General features: G+C 36.3%; 1 long non-coding RNA gene across 1 annotated transcript in view; it reads left to right on the forward strand.

Moving 5' to 3' along the window:
• Positions 1-2,961: 2,961 nt before the first annotated feature.
• Positions 2,962-18,556, forward strand: part of LOC129033278 (uncharacterized) — a 59,582-nt gene continuing 43,987 nt past the window's right edge. The window contains exons 1-2 of the long non-coding RNA XR_008501567.1: positions 2,962-3,066; positions 17,292-17,380. This is a non-coding gene — a long non-coding RNA (uncharacterized LOC129033278). The remainder of the gene's footprint in view (positions 3,067-17,291; positions 17,381-18,556) is intronic.

Here is an 18,556-nt window from a genome sequence, read left to right on the forward strand (position 1 = left end):
TGCTTTGGTCAACTCCTGAAATTTGTACCTAGTTTATGATTCTTATCGCTCTGGGATTTTCTGGGGACCACTCCTAGACGTATCTTACTACACATTCTTACAGACCCTTATAAATATCAACCCTTTTTGTCTTATTACAGTAGTGATAGACATAAGCTATTTTGAAGAGCCTGCCAAGATGACAAGTTCTCCCAGGGTTATCCAGTCACTTTGCTCACATTAAAACTTTGGACATCATCCAATTTCCTTCAAATGAATGTGAGAGAATACTGAACCATTGCTTACTGAGTTTCTTCTTTTTTTGTCCCTTCGTTGTTCTTTGACAACAATGTTTAATAACCACACTCTCCCACTTCTGTTTCCATGGCTAGTAACCTCGAGGTTGCTTTTGACTCAGATTCTTTCTTTGAGATTCACATTAGTCATACAGTTAGCAATTCATATATATATACAGCTTGGCACGAAGATATAAAGAAAATTGGAATGATGGTCACACGTTCTCCCTGGTCCTTGGTTTCCCTTGTTGCCTTCAGTCTACAACGCTGTGTGGAAACACTGGGCCCCCTGCCTGTTTCTAACCTTTAATGGTTTGGTACATTTTGAATTGCTTGCAGTCACCTTATGAGAGTTGAGTGCACAGATCTTCTTTCATTTACACCTGTCGTACAGAATTACAAAATTTTTGTATCAAGTGGATAGCGTCTTTACTCCTTGGCCTACGTGAATATCCCTTCTGTTCTTCCTTCCTCCCTCTTTCCATTCTCACCTTCCTCCCTCTCTCCTTCCTTCCTACCTTTGTTTCTTCCATTTTCATTAGTCATTTATTGAACACCTATTATGAACCATGTATTGTTCTAGACACTGGAGAGAGCTTGCTCAAGAAAAAAAGAGATGAGATTCCTGGTGCTTATATTTCTGGAAGGCAAGAAAAGGAGGTCCCAGGAAACATTTAAAAGGAATAAAACATAAACAGGATAGCTACATGTAGTGATAAATTCTTTAATAGCAAATATAAAGGGCAATGTAATAAAGAGTGACTTGGGGCAGGTAAGATACTCAAGGGAGACTTCTGAGTTAAGTTAAAACTATCATAACAAGGAATTAGCTAATCATGCAAAGCTTTAAAATAAGAACATTTCAGGCAAAGGGAACAGCTTATGCTATGATGTGGAAAAAACTTGGCTTGACCAAAAAGTCAGAAAAAAATTCATTAAAAATAGTAAAATCAAACTTGAGAGCAAGAATACACTCATCTTACCCATGTTAAAAATGGTTAAACAAATAAAAAAAATGAGTAATGGCATTCCAAAGAGGATACTGATCATTTGTTTTCTCCAGTCATTTGTTTCAATGATACAGGATGGAACTCAGCTTCACCCATTAAATATTGAACTAAACGTCTGTGGCACTGTAACCAGACGGCCAGTGTAGTATATCTGGCTCTATTACGTTATCCCAGCCCTCCATTCCCAACTTTTTAAAACAAGAAAATAACTCTGGAGAACGGTACAGAGGCATGGGTGCCTGCTATAACATAATACCAAAGTCTGAAAATTAGGAACTGGAAGTACAGGCATGCACCTGTGTGTCAAGAAGCAGGTGCAAGATTATGCAGAATCCTGCTATTCGTAACAAACAACTAAATATCATTCATACTAAACTAAATATATTGTGTAATGTCCATACAATGGAATGCATTGTGATATGTTTATACAACAGAATGGGAAAGACCCAAGGAATGCTACAATCGAGAGCATGAATGAAAACCTCAAATGTAGAGTTGAGTGAAGGAAGACAGACATACAAGAATATATACTGTTAAGATTCAATGTATTTAAACTTCAAAAAATAGTAAAGCCGGGTATTTTTGGATACATGGTAATGCAGTAAAACTATAAAGAGAGATACTAACCATGACCATAAAAGGAAGGGTAGCAGGTGGGGAGAAAGGTAGCTGGAGTTGGGCCAGGCTGTTTAGTGATTCTCAGGAGCAGGCAATTATCAGTTTTTTGATTTAGGTAGCATTACATGAGTGTTCTTTTTTTCGGGGGACAAATCACTGACCTATATATTTTTATGGTGTACTAATCTATATGTCTATTAAATTTTACAATAAAAAATAGTAACTAGCATAGTTTCTGGCCCACACTAAATGTTCCATATATTAAAATGGAAGGTATTATAAGCTCTGAAAATACATTTCTCCTCCTCATCTAGGAAAGGAAGGATTAAGTGAAATGTTTCCTAAGTGCTTTCCTTTTTTCTTTTTTTTTTTTTTTGAGATGGAGTCTCACTGTGTTGCCCAGACTGGAGTGCAGTGGCACAATCTTGGCTCACTGCAACCTCCACCTCCTGGGTTCAAGTGACTCTCCTGCCTCAGCCTCCTGAGTAGCTGAGATTACAGGTGTGCACCACCATGCCCAGCTAAGTTTTGTATTTTTTAGTAGAGATGAGGTTTCACCATGTTGGCCAGGCTAGTCCCGAACTCCTAACCTCAAATAATCCACCTGCCTTGGCCCCCCGAAGTGCTGGGATTACAGACGTGAGCCACTGCACCCAGCCTCCTTTTCTCAAAGGAAAAAAAAATTTATTTAAGAAATGGTTTATAGCTGCATCCTGATTCCTGGGCATTGGAGGAGGAGAGGAAGAAACAATTTAACCTACTGATTCTACTAGTCTACTCTGGACTCAGCTCTCTATGTATAACATGAAATCCAGATTTATTTTCATCTGAACTAACATTTGGAAATAATAATAATAAGTATTAATGAATGAAAATATTTGTCAAACCCCAGAGTAGTTTAAATCTTACTGTATTATATGCTCTATAGGTACTAAATTTCTATTTTGCATTTCATTACATGTATATAATTAGTAGATTGATTGCAATAGTTTGAAGTGTGTCTTTTTTTCCTACTACTTTAAGAAGCCATTCTTGTCTGGTTACCATGGAATCCTTGGAATCCACATTGTAAGGCACATAGTAAGCAGTCAAGAATATTTGTGGTTCTACCGACTGAAGTGATCCTATCTTGTGACTCATTCATGGCACGTCTATAAGTCAAGGTAAAACGAGCTGTTGAAACAGATATACCCAAATTCTCAGTGATAAACAATAGTTTTATTGTCAGGGATCTAGACAGGTGATACTCCATGCAGTCACTGGTGATGGAGGCTTTGACAAAACATCTCACTTTTCCCCAGGTTGAGAGGTTAGTGATATCCAATGCTCAGGGGGGGAAGAAAGAAACATATGGGAGTACACTGCTTGAGTGACGGGTGCGCTAAAATCTCAGAAATCACCACTAAAGAACTTTTCCATGTAGCCAAAACTGTACTCCAAAAACTATTGATATAAAAGAATGTAACATTAAAAAAAAAGAGAGAGGCAGGCACATGGGAGATCATACAGAAGATCTTGTAGGCCAGGCCTGGAAATGGCATACCTTCCTTCTGCTCATATTTTACTGAAGCAAATCCAGTAAGTGGCATCTCTAGGTGCAAGGTCATCTGGGAGATGCAGTTGCTGCCTAATCTGGGCCACTCCTCCTTGGCAGTAGGGTCTCCTAGAAGGTTTTTCTACCATGCAACTCTAGTGGACAGCTGGCTCTCTATGCCACAAGACCATTCAATTAGTTTATTTCTACAGCTTTATACACCACACACACCTGTCTCAGCTATATTATAAGCAGGTGAAAGGAAAGAGATTAGATTTAAGTTTGAGTTTTGAAAGGATTTTACTTTGTTTTCTCAAAGCCACCATTTTAGTGTGGCCAATGTAGATTACTGCTTTGTGTTTTAAGAAACTACAGAGCGAACTAATATTTAATTTATATTTTTGCTCAATTTTGAGGACCTTAATATATTATACACTTAGAGACTTACCAGATCCCTTTATAAATATCACAGAGAGAGAAAGAGAGAGTGCTTGCTCAGAGTTTTCTAGAGAATATCTCAAACCATTCAACACTCAAAACAGAGAACAGTTCTTTTTTGCTGGAAGATTAATCTTCATTCTCACACTGTCCTTGGTAAAATTTGAAATTACAACCTCAATTCCTTGATTCATACCAACAAAGGAATATTTTCAAGGGCTTGCTTCTCTTTCACACCAAAATTTCAGTTTGTTAAAGCAAACAATATCCTCCCTTTTACCCTGCATTTCAGGCTATTCCTGAACCGTATGTTTCTGATCTTTCTTACTAAAAGTCAGCTGTTAGACATTTCGGCCATTCAAAAAAAGGAGATTTTGAAAATTCTGATTTCCTAAAAGACTATCTCAAGGTGCTGAATGATAACCAGGAACTGGGAATTGTGGAAATTCTTGCTTCCAAGATTTCAAATTAGAGCTCACAGTATCTTTGGCGTAAGCTACATAAAGAAGAGCATCATGGCACTGAGTGATTTAAACATGAAAAACAGGTACAGGTAATGTGGTTCTAACCAAATCACTGATGTACTGCAGATTAGACAGAATTAATACATTTTTATGCTGCAGTCTCTATAAATGAGCCAACAAATATGCAGCAAAATTCTGAACTGCAGCCTTGAAATAAAGAGCTTAATGTAATTCAGTGCTTATTGGTTGCCTAGAAACTAACTTGGAAGGGGGTTGGGGAGGGAGAACTAGAAAACATGAAGGGTTCATAGGTTTAATAAGGAAATTATTAACTCTGAACTGCTTGGGGATGTGATAGATATATTCCACAATGTGCTCCTCTCCCAAGAGCTCTGTAATATGTCCGAGGGCAACGTTAGGGGGCACGCAGAAGAGGCTGCTATAGAATGACAGGGCAGTAGTGAAGGCTTTGGGCAAACATCAGCATATACAAACCTCCACAGTTGCTGCTACCTGAGATCATCTCAACTTGTTGACAACCTGCAGCTATGGGTAAAGCTTGCTTATTTTCTTTTCCTAAATTATTTTTTCTAGAAACATATAGCTTAGGACTTGGTTATTACATGAGACATTTTCCCAATTCATTATATCACTAAGGATATTTTAAAAGCTTATTTGGGGAAGGTAGGGGATGGGGAGACAGAAGATAGCTTAATCAATTTTATATTAAGAAAAGTGGGCCAGGTGCGGTGGCTCATGCCTGTAATCTCAGCACTTTGGGAGGCCAAAGCAGGCAGATCACCTGAGGTCAAGATTTCGAGACCAGCCTGACTGACATGGTGAAACCCCGTCTTTACTAAAAATACAAAAAAAAAAAAAAAAAAAAAAAAAAATTAGCTGGGCGTGGTGGCAGGCACCTGTAGTCCCAGCTACTCAGGAGGCTGAGACAGAAGAATTGCTTGAACCGGGGAGGTGGAGGTTGCAGTGAGCTGAGATCACACCACTGCATTCCAGCCTAGGGAACAAGAGCAAGACTCTGTCTCAAAAAAAAAAAAAAAAAAAAAAAAAAGTGAATGGGCTGAGAAATGGGCACACATATTCAGCAGGAAGCCTTTTGGAAGAGGAGAAATTAACCAGTTTTGATGTTTCAATTGTAAATCACGTGGTGTGAAGGGCTCATTGAGAACACTCATGTTACAGTCCCATTGTTAGTTCAACTTCTTTATTTGAATATAGAAACCGAGGGGGAGGAGATGATGCCTAGGTGGCAATTCACAAGGTAGCATTTTAGCATTTCTTCTAAAACTGTTAAATAAATGGCCCTCTCAATTTTAGAGCAGTACATACACAGGAGGTACTGTGCTTTAGCTTCTCAGCTTCAAAGAGTTTCTCAGGGAAGAAATATTTTATCCTAATTATTTTTGACAGGAATTAGGTCAGATTAATTAGTTTAAAATTCAGCTGAACAACAACGTCTTTGCTAATTACTTCAGGGTGCATACATAATTCATTTACAATAGCAAAAAAAAAAAAAAGGAAAATACTGGGAAAGAATGCTACCTAACACTGACCTCTTTGATGGACCATTCATAAAAAGAGGACCCTATGTGACCAAAAGGTGTGATGAAGAGCAGAGAGTTCCTTGAGCATTTTATTAAGTATGAAGATGAATATTTATTTATATAAATATGCATTTTTATGTAGCTTTATGTTTTTAATTACTTATATTTAAAATAAACATTTATTTATTTATTTATTTATTTGTAAACAGTGTCTCCCTCTGTCACCCAGGCTGAAGAGCAGTGTTGTGATCGCAGCTCATGTATCCTCTGCCTCCTGGGTTCAAGTGATTCTCCTGCCTCAGCCTCCTGAGTAGATTACAGGCATGCACCACCACGCCTGGCCAATTTTTGCATTTCTAGTAGAGATGGGGTTTCGCCATGTTGGCCAGGCTGGTCTCGAAATCCTGGCCTCAAGTGATCCGCCTACCTCGGCCTCCTAAAGTGCTGGAATAACATGCGTGTGCCAGACCTAAATATATTTTAAAAAATACTTTAGAATGTAATGTCAAGGTAAGACAGAGTAAGAGAGTGAGTGGTGAGGAAGTGAGTTTTAGAGAGAAGATAGTCCTAGCTCAGTCCCTTACCTTACCTTAGGCAATGCACATACCTGCTCTGAGGTTTAGAGTTTTTTTGTTATTGCTGTTAAACTAGTAATAGCATTTAGCACCTACTTTATGGCCTGTTGTGAGAATTACACGAGATAATGTATATAAACCTCAGCACCTGACATAGAATAAGTATTTAATGTTTGTTAGTTATTATCGTTTCTATAGTAGTATGGGAAATTAAATAAATGTTTGCCCTACTGCCTACATACTTCTAAGCTTGCCCCCAAATTACTTTAAAGTGAATTATACCTTTTGGCTCAGATTGCATTAGAAAGGCCGCTTTAAATTTAGACTCAATTTTCTACAGGGGAAAAAAATAGACGGACTAAAATATTTCAGTAGATTAAATATTGAGTAATATTAAGCAAAAATCAAAGGTGTTTGGGAGGTCTTGGACAAATATCAAATAGTAGAGTGTAAGTATGCATTATCTGTCCGGTGTCCTACTCAGGGATAAGAAAGCATTTTAAAATCTTTTATTCATGAAGAGAAGCCCAAATAAAGATTGTGGAATCTCTTGATATTTAAAGGCTTGCTCACAGATTTTTTTTTTTAGACTGCATGAGACAAACAAATGTATCTACACTTGGGTTCTGTTAGTCTAAAATTCTGGGCTAAATTATGACTGGATTTGGGGACATATAATCAAGCATCTAAATACATGTAAAATAAAGACGAATTTTGCTGGCAAACAAACTAGTTCCAGCTTCTGGCATTAGAACTACTTAGATTTTCTTTTCAAATACTAGACTATATTTACAGCTTAAAAATTGGGTGGAATAGGAGCCATTAAAAACTGATGACATTGAAGGAAATAATAACAATATTTTCCATATGTAAACCCAAGTTGAAAATACAATTGGTAACTCTGTCTGCTCAGTGCAAAGTATTTTGATGCTTAACACACATGTTATCATGATTGCCGCTACTTTAATTCCCACATCTCACCGGCAAAATAATTGAATAGTGAAGAGAATAAATGTCTCTCACAGCATGTGAGGCAAAAACCAGGATGGTTCAGATCACATTTGGCCAAAGAAATGCTTTCTTATTTCTCTTCTAGAACTGTGTGTCTGAACACTATCATGGGCTGTCCAAAGTGTTTTATTAGATTGTTCTTCCCCCTAAATACCTGATTTCTGTATTGGAGGCATGCTCTCTTCCCTGGAAACAATTTTCCTTTTAAAGTTGTAAAACACCCATTAAAATGAATAACTTAACAACTGCCGTCAGAGAATAAATTCTTAACAAATATAGTCTGCAGCATTGTTAAGAAAACAACAAAGGAAGGCCTATGTACTTACTTTACATGGATAAAATTTCCAATGAATCTTTCGCTATTTCGGGGAGAAAACTTTAGCTATTAATGGGGAAAAGGAAGCAGGTGTTAGGGTGGATTGGGAAGGAGAGTGCAACTATCTTGAATTGCTGAATTGCAAACTGCAGTAATCATCAAACTCAGGTCATTTCTGGTCTTACTTTTTCTCTTTGACAAAAGAGCAACAAAAGATCATGAGAATCCAGATCTGAGCCACATCACACGCACTTTTCTAGTCTCTATACTTCTCAATTATCAACCAGCTGTAATTGATATTGTCATTTCCATTGGCAGTGGCAGCACAACAGGTAGTGAAAATGGGTGCAGCGAGAAAGATGTGGCTGAAATATTTTCTCCAACACAGACTGAGATCTTAACCTACCTTATAAAAATGTTTTCTGCATTAAATTTTACATACAGGAAGATTTTAGCAAATGTCTTGATATATTGTTACTATAAAATAATGAAGGATAGTATTGTTACTTTTGTGATTCTTATCAATATCAAATAAATTTTCTACAGTACACTGTAGACTGTCAAATAAATACAGTCAACTGTAGTTCTAAATTCAAAGACATTTTAATTTTAAATAGAGAGCATAAACATAGGATATAAGTAAATGAGAACAGATAAAAAATAATTTTATGAATAGAATGTCATTGTAGCATTTGACTACACTCGTGACCACTTTTATTATCATAAAATATGAATACTTACTTTTTCTTGAATGCCACCTCTAGGTTTAACTATGTTATGTGCTTTACATATGAAATTTCATTGAATCATTGCAGTATAACTAAGCCTGGTGTTATCATAATCCTCATTGTAGAGATAAAGAAACAATTGAGCTTACATGAAGTTCAGTAACTCTGCTCAAGTCCCCCAGCAGCTGATCCTTAAACACATGAGAGTAGTTGTCCATATCTCTGGTAGACATGACTAGTAGACGGGTTGATACTTGTGAACCACTGCACCTCACTATACACTTTCTAAATTTGTTTGAGCATACTTAAACTCGTTGTCCACTGTTTAGTCTTTGCCAGAAAAGATGGAGGTAGAGTGACAAGAGTGTGTGAAGGAAAGAGTAGATCGCTTAGAAGTTTGGCCCCATGGATTTAGGTTGACTGCACAGCAGTCTGGACCACCACTAGGGGGCAGGCTGATGCTAATTCATATTTCCATCATTTTTGGCCTAACCATAATGCACAGAACCCAAAGCAGCACCTTAGTTTGCTCCCCACTATCCAAGAGAGCACAGTTCTTTTTTTTTTTTTTTCAATGAATGCAGGTATAAAAGTAAGTGAATATGTGCTTATTAGGGCAGGGATGAAAGAGTGTGAATGTAAAATATTGCAGCCACGTTAGAAAGACGTTGGACTATTTCTTAGAAAGTTCAACCCAAACTTAACATACAACCCAGCAATCAGACTCCTAGATAACTATCCTGGAGCAATGAAAACCTATGCTTACATAAAGATTTTCATGTGAATATTCATAGCACTATCATTCACGAATAATGGTCAAAAAGGGGACGTTATCCAGATGTCCATCAGCTGATGAATGGATACACAAAATATGCTCTATCCATAAAATGGAATACAATGCAGCAATAAAAAAGGAATAAACCACTGATACATGTTACAACAGGAGGGAACCTCTCCAACAATATACTAAGCAAAAGAACTCTGACACAAAAGAACCCAGACACAAAAGAACCCACATGTTGTATGGCTTCTATGAAGTGTCTAGAATAGGTAAATCTGTAGAGACCCACAATGCATGTGTATTTACCTGGGGCAGAGTGTAAGAATGTGGATTAACAGTAAACGGGTATATGGAATATGGAGCAATGAAATGTTTTAATACTAGATTGTGGTGATGCTTGTAAACTCTGTAATTTTATTAAAAACCATTGAATTGCCGGGCACAGCACTGTAATCCCAGCACTTTGGGAGGTTGAGGTGGGTGGATCACAAGGTCAGGAGTTTGAGACCAGCCTGGCCAATATGGTGAAACTCCGTCTGTACTAAAAATACAAGTAGCCTGTAATCCCAGCTACTTGGGAGGCTGAGGCAGGAGAATTGCTTGAACTCAGGAGGCGGAGGTTGGAGTGAGCCGAGATCGCACCACTGCACTCCAGCCTGGGTGACACAGTGAGACTCCATCTCAAAAAAAAAAAAAAAAAAAAAAAAATTGAACTGTATACTCTAAAAAGATGAATTTTATAATATGTAGATTATACTTCAATGAATCTGTTTAAAAAAACTTTAAAATGAAATTAGGGATGCAGCACATCAGGTATGAGATACCACATTCACTCAAGTTGTTTCCCTCCTAAAAACATCTCACCCTTCAGTCCACATTCTGCTGCAGCAACTTCCTGCCCTTCTAGTCCGAACTTCTTTTATAACATTTTGCCTCTGCTTCTTGTCTCTTTATCCTCATCTCATATTCAACCCTCAGCCCACTGCAATCTGGCTTCAGCCCACATAATTCTACCAAAATTGTTCCTGCCAACTTTGTGATGACCTCCTTTTTGTTACATCCAGTGGGTGTTTTTAGCTTTTATCTTTACTTTATCTCCCAACACTTTGACCCTGTTCACCACTCTTGTACCCACTATTTTCTTATAGAATTTGCAATGTTTTATTCTCCTGGTTTTCCTTCAATACCTCCAGTTGCTTATTTACAGTCTTCTTTCTGGGTTCTTCTTTCTTTGTCCATTGCTTATGTTCTGATACTACTCAGGACACTAAACAAGATCCTCTTCTCATTATACTTCAGAGTGGGGTCAGAATGTCATCTCCATCAGAACCATTGGGTGGGGCCCCACTTTTCAACAAGACAGGTTTGGGAACTACATTCTACACCAACTCAATGAGACATGCTGGAGTTGGTGCCCAGGATTTTGAATTTCATTAGGTTTCCTGGTAATTAATCTGACCCCAAAGTTTGAGAATCGTTTCTTTATATATCATCCCCGAGTAATATTGTCTACTCCCATATGTTTAATTACCATCTGCTTGCTGACAATCTCAAAGTTTATATCTCTAGCTCAGATCTTGTTCCTGAAAAGGACTTTGTTCATAATCCGTAGGTACAAATTTCTGCTAGCCATCTCACTTGAAGTCTTACAGAAAGAAAATCTTACTATGCCACCAAACGATTTCATTACTTTCCCTTGCCGATTTCGTTGTTTCCTAGTTCAGTTGAGGAATCAGTCACCACTGTTACAGATCTCACAAATCTAGTTAGCTTCCTTAGCCCTTGATTCTAACTCTCCTTTACAACCAATCTGAAGCCCTCTCAATTTAATCTTCTAAAAGTATGATGATTCCAGCTACTTGTCTCCATTCCCACTTAGAGGTATTCTAGTTGAGGCCAATAGCATCTCTCACCTGGAACCACTATAGCTGGCTCCAAATGAGTTTCTCAGCCTCTGTCTTTGCAACTCTCATTTGTCTATGATCCTTTATTCGTAATGAAATGATTTTTCTGAAATGTGAACCAGGCTGCTTTCTTATTTAAAACATTTCTGTAGAATTCCAGTCGTCTTAGGAGAAAGGTCAAATTCTTTAACTTGATAGAAAGGAACTTCCATGATGCAACCCCAGCTTACCACTCCAGACTTATTATTCCCAATCTCCATTTCATCTTTTCAGGAATTCTAACTTCTAGTTTCATTGAACTCTTACTTCTTTAAAGAATGCCAACTCTTTTATTGCCTCTATACATTTGTATATAATGCTCACTGAGATGAAGCATTCTGTTCCATGTCTTTGGCTGATTTTTACTGATTTGTCAGATATTACCTTCCATGTTACCTTCCCTGGAAACTCTCTGAACCTGTAAGTTCAAATAAAAGGATTCTGCAATATGCAATTGTAATACGCTATGTTGACCCAGCATAGAACTATTATACTGCATGTTAAGTTTTCAGTTTTAAGAATTTACTGAACTCTTTTTCCATTGGACTACAGGCTTAATGGGGGCTGGACCCAAGTGACCAGAACATGGATTTTGCCAATATAAACCTATTGAATTATTCAACAACAGAATGATTTTTTTTTTTTGTAAACCACAATCTAAAAAAAGTGTTACAGTCACATATGTTTAACTTCCACATAATTGAAATTATAATGAAGACTAAAAAATTATGTTGTAGGTTTTTGGATGACACTGTGGATATCGTTTTAAAATACTATTTGAATGTTTAATATAGAATAAATACAAACATATCAACATTTGGGGGAAAAGTATTAGAGAGTGTTAGCATCCTCAGAGCTAACTCAGTATAAACCATACTAAATAATATTAAAAAAATTTTCACTTATTTGGAAACAGAAAATAATGCTATAAATTTTAAACTATTTTATTAGCACCACAAATTCAATAGCATTCTTATTTAAATAGACATGAAAAAGAGTCTTGCTTAAGGTCTATTTTCATGTTGATTTACCTTCTGAATGAATGACATTTTAGAAGTTATATGGAGATTTCCTTATTTAAAACACATTTACCTCCTCAGAAGCCTGTATTTGACTCTGTATATTTTGAGGTGACCTCTTCACTTATAGTTTCAAGGTGTCTCTACTAAAAATACAAAAATTAGCTGAGCACCGTGGCATGCACCTATAATCCCAGCTACTTGCAAGGCTGAGGCAAGAGAATCACTTCAACCTGGGAGATGGAGGTTGCGGTGAGCTGAGATTGCACCACTGCACTCCAGCATTGGTGACAGAGTGAGACTCCATCTCAAAAAAAAAAAAGAAAGAAAGTTCATGAAGATCAGTAAAACAGCCAAAGAAAATATAGGAATGAGAAATTCAAGGCAAAATTTGGCCCACTGGCCCAGAAGATATGGGAATAAACTACTTGTGATGTTTAATGGGAAGCTATAGAGAAGTTAATAGGTTTGTGAACAAATATCCCAAGCTCTCAGCTCGAGGTATGATTTCCCAATTTAAGAAAATTTCTACCCTGAGGGCAATAATTTTTACTCAGATTTTGTCCAAAGAAACTGCCACTATTTCCTATTTTTCTTCCTTTTCCTATTTTCCTAATAAAAGTGTTCAGTATTCTTTGGTGGAATTCTGCCCTATTGTTTGATGTCATGACACTTTCTTGTCATTTGGGGCCACTGGTGCTAACCAGAGCAGTGTAGGATAGATACTAGAAGATGCATTAGTACATTAGGTTATATATCATATTCTTATGTAATTCACACATTCAGTTACTTAACAGAACTCAACTTCAAAGTTGTGTGATTTTATTTGTAGTATTTTTAAGTAATATTTTATTTTTAAATTTGATATATGCTCATTAAGAACGCGTACTAACAATTAGTCACACATCGCTGTAACTGAAAACAAAAATTATTTGGAATAACTTCAGACAGGCCTGATAACCAGAAATATTAATAATGTGTGGAGTCCTTCTCAGCTACTTAACAACTGGGTGATAATTTTGGGACTCTTCACTCTGGTCCACTCCTTTCCCAAACATTCAAATATTCACTTGATCATCTTTGTTTGCCCTAAAACTCTCTGATACAAGAATGCAATATTGTTTTGCAAGCAGAAATACAATTTGGAAAATGAAAACGAGAAAGGAACATTCTTGGTTGTAATTTTCCTAGAGCAGAATGACATTTCAGCTTTAAGAAGAAGCATCATTTTCTTAGAAACGACACAGGTCCAGAGAAATACTGTGACTTGCCTAAGGTTGCACAGACCTAGAATCCATGATCCCGGCCAGTTATCTTCAACTTCAGTCTTATTTCCACTGTATTGATTCTTTGATTCTGTTTTCTAGTTCATTAGTTTGTCCAGTGTGATTCACTAATAACTACAGCAGGGTTAATCATAATAAAGTTAGTGAATTATTCTAGACACTCATGAAGCATCTGCAATGTGAAGCCTCTGTAAAGAACTTTTAAAAAAGTAATCCTACTTTATTCTCACAACAACAAAGAAGGGAATCATAGGTATTACCCACATTTGAAAGGACACAAGATATTTTTATTCATATGGATGCATTATTTAAGTTTCTGTAGTTAGAAAATGAAGGACCTCAGATAGGAATCTCCCATGTATGCTTCAAGAACTTGAAAACCTTAGTCTTTTTTTGATACTCACTCATGATTTAGTAAACCTTTTTCTCTGTCTTGAATTTACAATTTGAGTTTCTATATTTAGTCTGTTTTCTCAGAATTTAGCTTTTTACTAGAGGAGCAGGCTACAAAAATGACCCCTATTCTTTACCCCTTCCTTTGCCCTCTGCAATGTAACATTGCAGTTTCTTCCATCAAGAGGTGAGATCCGTTTGTTGACTGTCTTTTGTTTTGTTTTTGAGACAGAGTCTCACTCTTTTTGCTGGAGTGCAGTGGTGTGATCTCGGCTCACTACATCCTCCGCCTCCCGGGTTCAAGCGATTCTCCTGCCTCAGCCTCCAGAGAAGCCGGGATTATAGGCACCCACCCCCATGCCTGGCTAATTTTTTTGTATTTTTAGTAGAGGCGAGGTTTCACCATGTTGGCCAGGCTGGTCTCCAACTCCTGACCTCAGGTGATCCACCTGCCTTGGCCTCCCAAAGTGCTGGGATAACAGGCATGAGCCACTGTGACTGTTGTATTTAGACGAGTTTTGTGACTTGCTTGGCCAATATAATGCAACAAAAGCTAGTCAGCACATAGCAAAGCAAGGAGACAACCTACAGAGTGGGAGAAAATATTTGCAAACTATTCAACTGACAAGGGGTTAATAGCCAGAATATATAAGAAATTCAAACAACTCAGTAGAAAAAAAAAGTCAACGAAAAAATCTGATTTAAAAATGGGCTAAAGATCTCCATAGACATTTCTCAAAGGAAGACATACAAATTGCCATCATCAATAATCATCTAAAAACTGCAATTCAAAACCACAATGAGATATCATCTCACTCCAGTCAAAACGTCTTTTATCAAAAAGACAAAAAATAATGGATTCCAGTAAGGATGCAGAGAAAGGAGAATGCTTGTACACTGTTGGTGGGAATGTAACTTAGTACAGCCACTATGGAAAATAGTATAGAGGTTTCTCAAAAAACTAAAAATAAAATTATCATATGTCCCAAATAAAGGAGATATATACCAAAAAGAAAGAAAAATCAGTATATCCAAGAAATATCAGCACTCCCATGTTCATTGCAGCACTAGTCACAATAGTGAAGATATGGAATCAACCTGAGTGTTCATCAGTGGATGAATGGATAAAGAAAATGTGGCCTATTGGAATATTATTCAGCTGTAAAGAATAAAATCCTGTCATTTACAGTAACATGGGTAGAACTGGAGGACATTATGTTAAGTGAAATAAGAAAGGAAAAGAGAGACAAATATTTCATGTTCTCATTTATATGTGCAAGCTAAATAATTTATCTCATAGACACAGAGGGTAGAATGATGGTTCTCTCATAAAATTGGAATTACTCCATAATCTCCCTGTTAACCTACTTTTTCAATTTACCAACATATTTAGACTTAAAAAATCAATAGGTGTAGACTCTCTTTGTGGTATTAATAGTTAAGAAGTACTCATTTAAATAGTTATGAAGTACCACAACACATTTAACTAATTAGTTTTCCTTGATGCTTATGTGGTTACCAACTGCTCACTACTTTAAGCATCATGACAATAAACATCTTTGTACAGTTATCTCTTTCTCAGATCATTTCCTTAAGAAAGATGTTGAATGGTTAGTCAAGGGGTATATTGAAATCAGTGATACATATTGCATGATTATCATCTGAAAATGAAATATCAATTAACATCTGTATCAAGATTGCTCTCTTGAAAAGTTTGTGAGGGCAGAAGACTGAAAGTATGTATGAGGCCTTCCTTGCATTTCTCTAAAGAAACTATGAGACACTGGGTAAATTATAAGTAAAGAAGCTTAATTGGCTCGCAGTTTTGCAGGATGTATAGGAAGCATAGCAGCATCTGCTTCTGGGGAGACCTCAGGAGGCTTCTAATCATGGCAGAATGCAAATGGGGAGCAGGCTCATCACATGATGAGAATGGGAGCCAGAGTGAGAGAGAGTGGTGGGGGCAGTGCCACACACTTTTAAACACACAGATCTTATGAGAACTAATCATCATGAGAACATCACCAAGTGGATGGTGCTAAACTCTTCATGAGAAATCCGCCCCTATGATCCAACCACCTCCCACCAAGCTCCACCTCCAAAATTGGGAATTACAATTCTACATGAGTTTTGAACAGGGACAAAAATATGAACTATATCAACCGTATAGACTAGGTCTCTCTTCCTGTATACACTGATTATAGTATAATGATAATTTCCCATTCATCCATATTGGAAATTGTCAAATGACCATCTTTTATCTTCGCATATTTCTACTGAATTATCTTAAATATTCGTCATCATTTGTAAGAGTGCTTTATATAGTAAAGATATCCCGCATTGTCATATATATTGTCAGACAAGTTACAACCCATATAAGTTTTTAACAATACCTCAAAGCAAATTTTAATTGTATATGTATTCTATCTTCTCGTATCCTCTGTATTTATCACAGCTATTACTGTATATTTTAAATTGTTTGAGTTTTATCATTTTTGACCAAATACTTGAATTGTCTAGAGCATAATAGTACTGAGGCCAAAGTAGTGGAAGTTGGCTATGATTTTCAAAGGTTTTAGAGTAAATTCCTTAGCCAAACATGCCAAGACGATCTTGTGTCCCTGGGAAAAACAATTATGGCTAAGAACAATTAAGTCCACTGGTAGAAAGATACCTTACTGCATAAGTCTTTATCCTCCAAATGGGTCAGTGTTATCCTGGCATACAAATGATGTCACGTTATTAATGAAAACCAATAGAGAAAATATTTTTAAGGCTATCAAATTGCCGAAAGTCAGAGGTCAAACTAAAATGTATTAGAAGCTGTCAAAAACATGTTACTTCCACGATCATAGACGTCTTTCAATCACATTGAAAAATTATCAGAACAAATTGCAAAGTTTTTAACCTAAAAGGACTCTGGAACTTTTAAAAAAAAAAAAACCTTCTTTAAAAACAAACCTGCATATTGAATTCTGTCACTCTTCTTATTTAAGAAGTATTAAGCCTTTTAAAAAACCATGGTAATGAGAAGTAGTTCTGTCATCTGTGGCAAGTTTATGTATAAATTTTGTATACCAGCAAATCTGAATACATCTGCTATTAAAAGCACAAGTGTGCCCCCTTCTGAATAAATGAAATATTGAGTCCTATATTTGCACTTAAAATAACCAACTCCCTTCTTTCTGGACAGAATTGAATAAACAAATTTGGGCAAATACTAATGGAGAGTTTTAAGAGCACTCTTTTCTCGAAACATTTATGATTGGCAAAATTCTAAAAGAATATTCAGATGAAATCTGCTACATCTTTTCATATGTGTTTGTTTGTTTCCACAGCTGGAATCCTCTAAAATAAGTCACCCGGGAAAAAATTCTGATCTTATTCTAGACGAAGAATGAAAAGCCAGGAAGCTACATAACCCAAGGTAGGGTGGAAAGAGTTGGTTAGAGAGTTGGCAACTGTTTTGGTAACCGAAATAGTGTTAAAGATGTCAGAAAAATGTGAAGTGACATTCCACTAAGACTGTTCAAAGATATTTTGAAAGACAGTAGCTACATAAGCTAAGTACCTCACTTTGACTTAAGTTTGACTTTGTTCTCTTAGTGCTATAGCTGAGACAAGTCCCAGAAGGATTAAGTAGGTTTTGGGAAATTAATTAATGACTAAGTCATACTTTTATACCTTCATTCAAGTGCTCTATCTGCCAGAAAACGTAGTGATCCAAATGACTATTCTGGTATATTAATGCGTGTTTAATAGATTACATCTATAAAATGATTTATTTCAATCCAGATTCTTCTCTTATTTCTCCTTCTGTAAATTCAGACCTCAAAACAATTTTTGACCAAAATATGCACCGTGTTTGATATACTTCTCTTGGGCAGTGTGACACTTGACTACTTTAAAGTATCATGGAAATAAAATGTGGATGATGATGAAGATGATTATGACAATAGCAATTGTTATCAAAGTGAAAATGCACTTTGTCATAACATTATTAAAGGTTGACAGTTAAATGATAACTTAAATCATAGTTAAATGATATCCTAAGTCAACTGATAAGCAGGGATGAACTTCTAACCAAGTTCTCCAATTTATAATCAGAGAATGTTGTACTTTGTCTTATATTTGCTGTTATGGTGGCAAAAATAATTTGTCTCATTTTAAACACAAAGGCCGACTGATTAAACCTATAGCTACTATTGCTAGTTTTAGTGGGATTGATAGCTACATCAGTTACTTTCTAAAATTCTATAAATGTAATACATTAGAAAAATTTCTATATATAATAATGTATAGAAATTAGAAAACAAAGGCAGAGATTGATGAAATTTGTATAAATATTTAGGATTTTCCTCTCTTTAGCAAACCCATTCACTTTGTGGCCATTTGATTTAGGTCAGGTCTATTTTTTCACATGGTATTTAAAATTCATATCCTCTAAGAATGAAGTAAATTTTTCTCATTTTATTGTATTTATTTCCAGTGCATTTCCAGAAATCACTAACTTCTGACATTATCAGAACTTTGGATAAAATAAACACAGGTTTTTGAATGAAGTAAATATAGTCTATCACCAGTTTAAATTCTTTTCCAATAC

Source organism: Pongo pygmaeus, chromosome 2 (assembly GCF_028885625.2).
Source record: "Pongo pygmaeus isolate AG05252 chromosome 2, NHGRI_mPonPyg2-v2.0_pri, whole genome shotgun sequence".
Classification (NCBI taxonomy): Eukaryota; Metazoa; Chordata; class Mammalia; order Primates; family Hominidae; genus Pongo; species Pongo pygmaeus.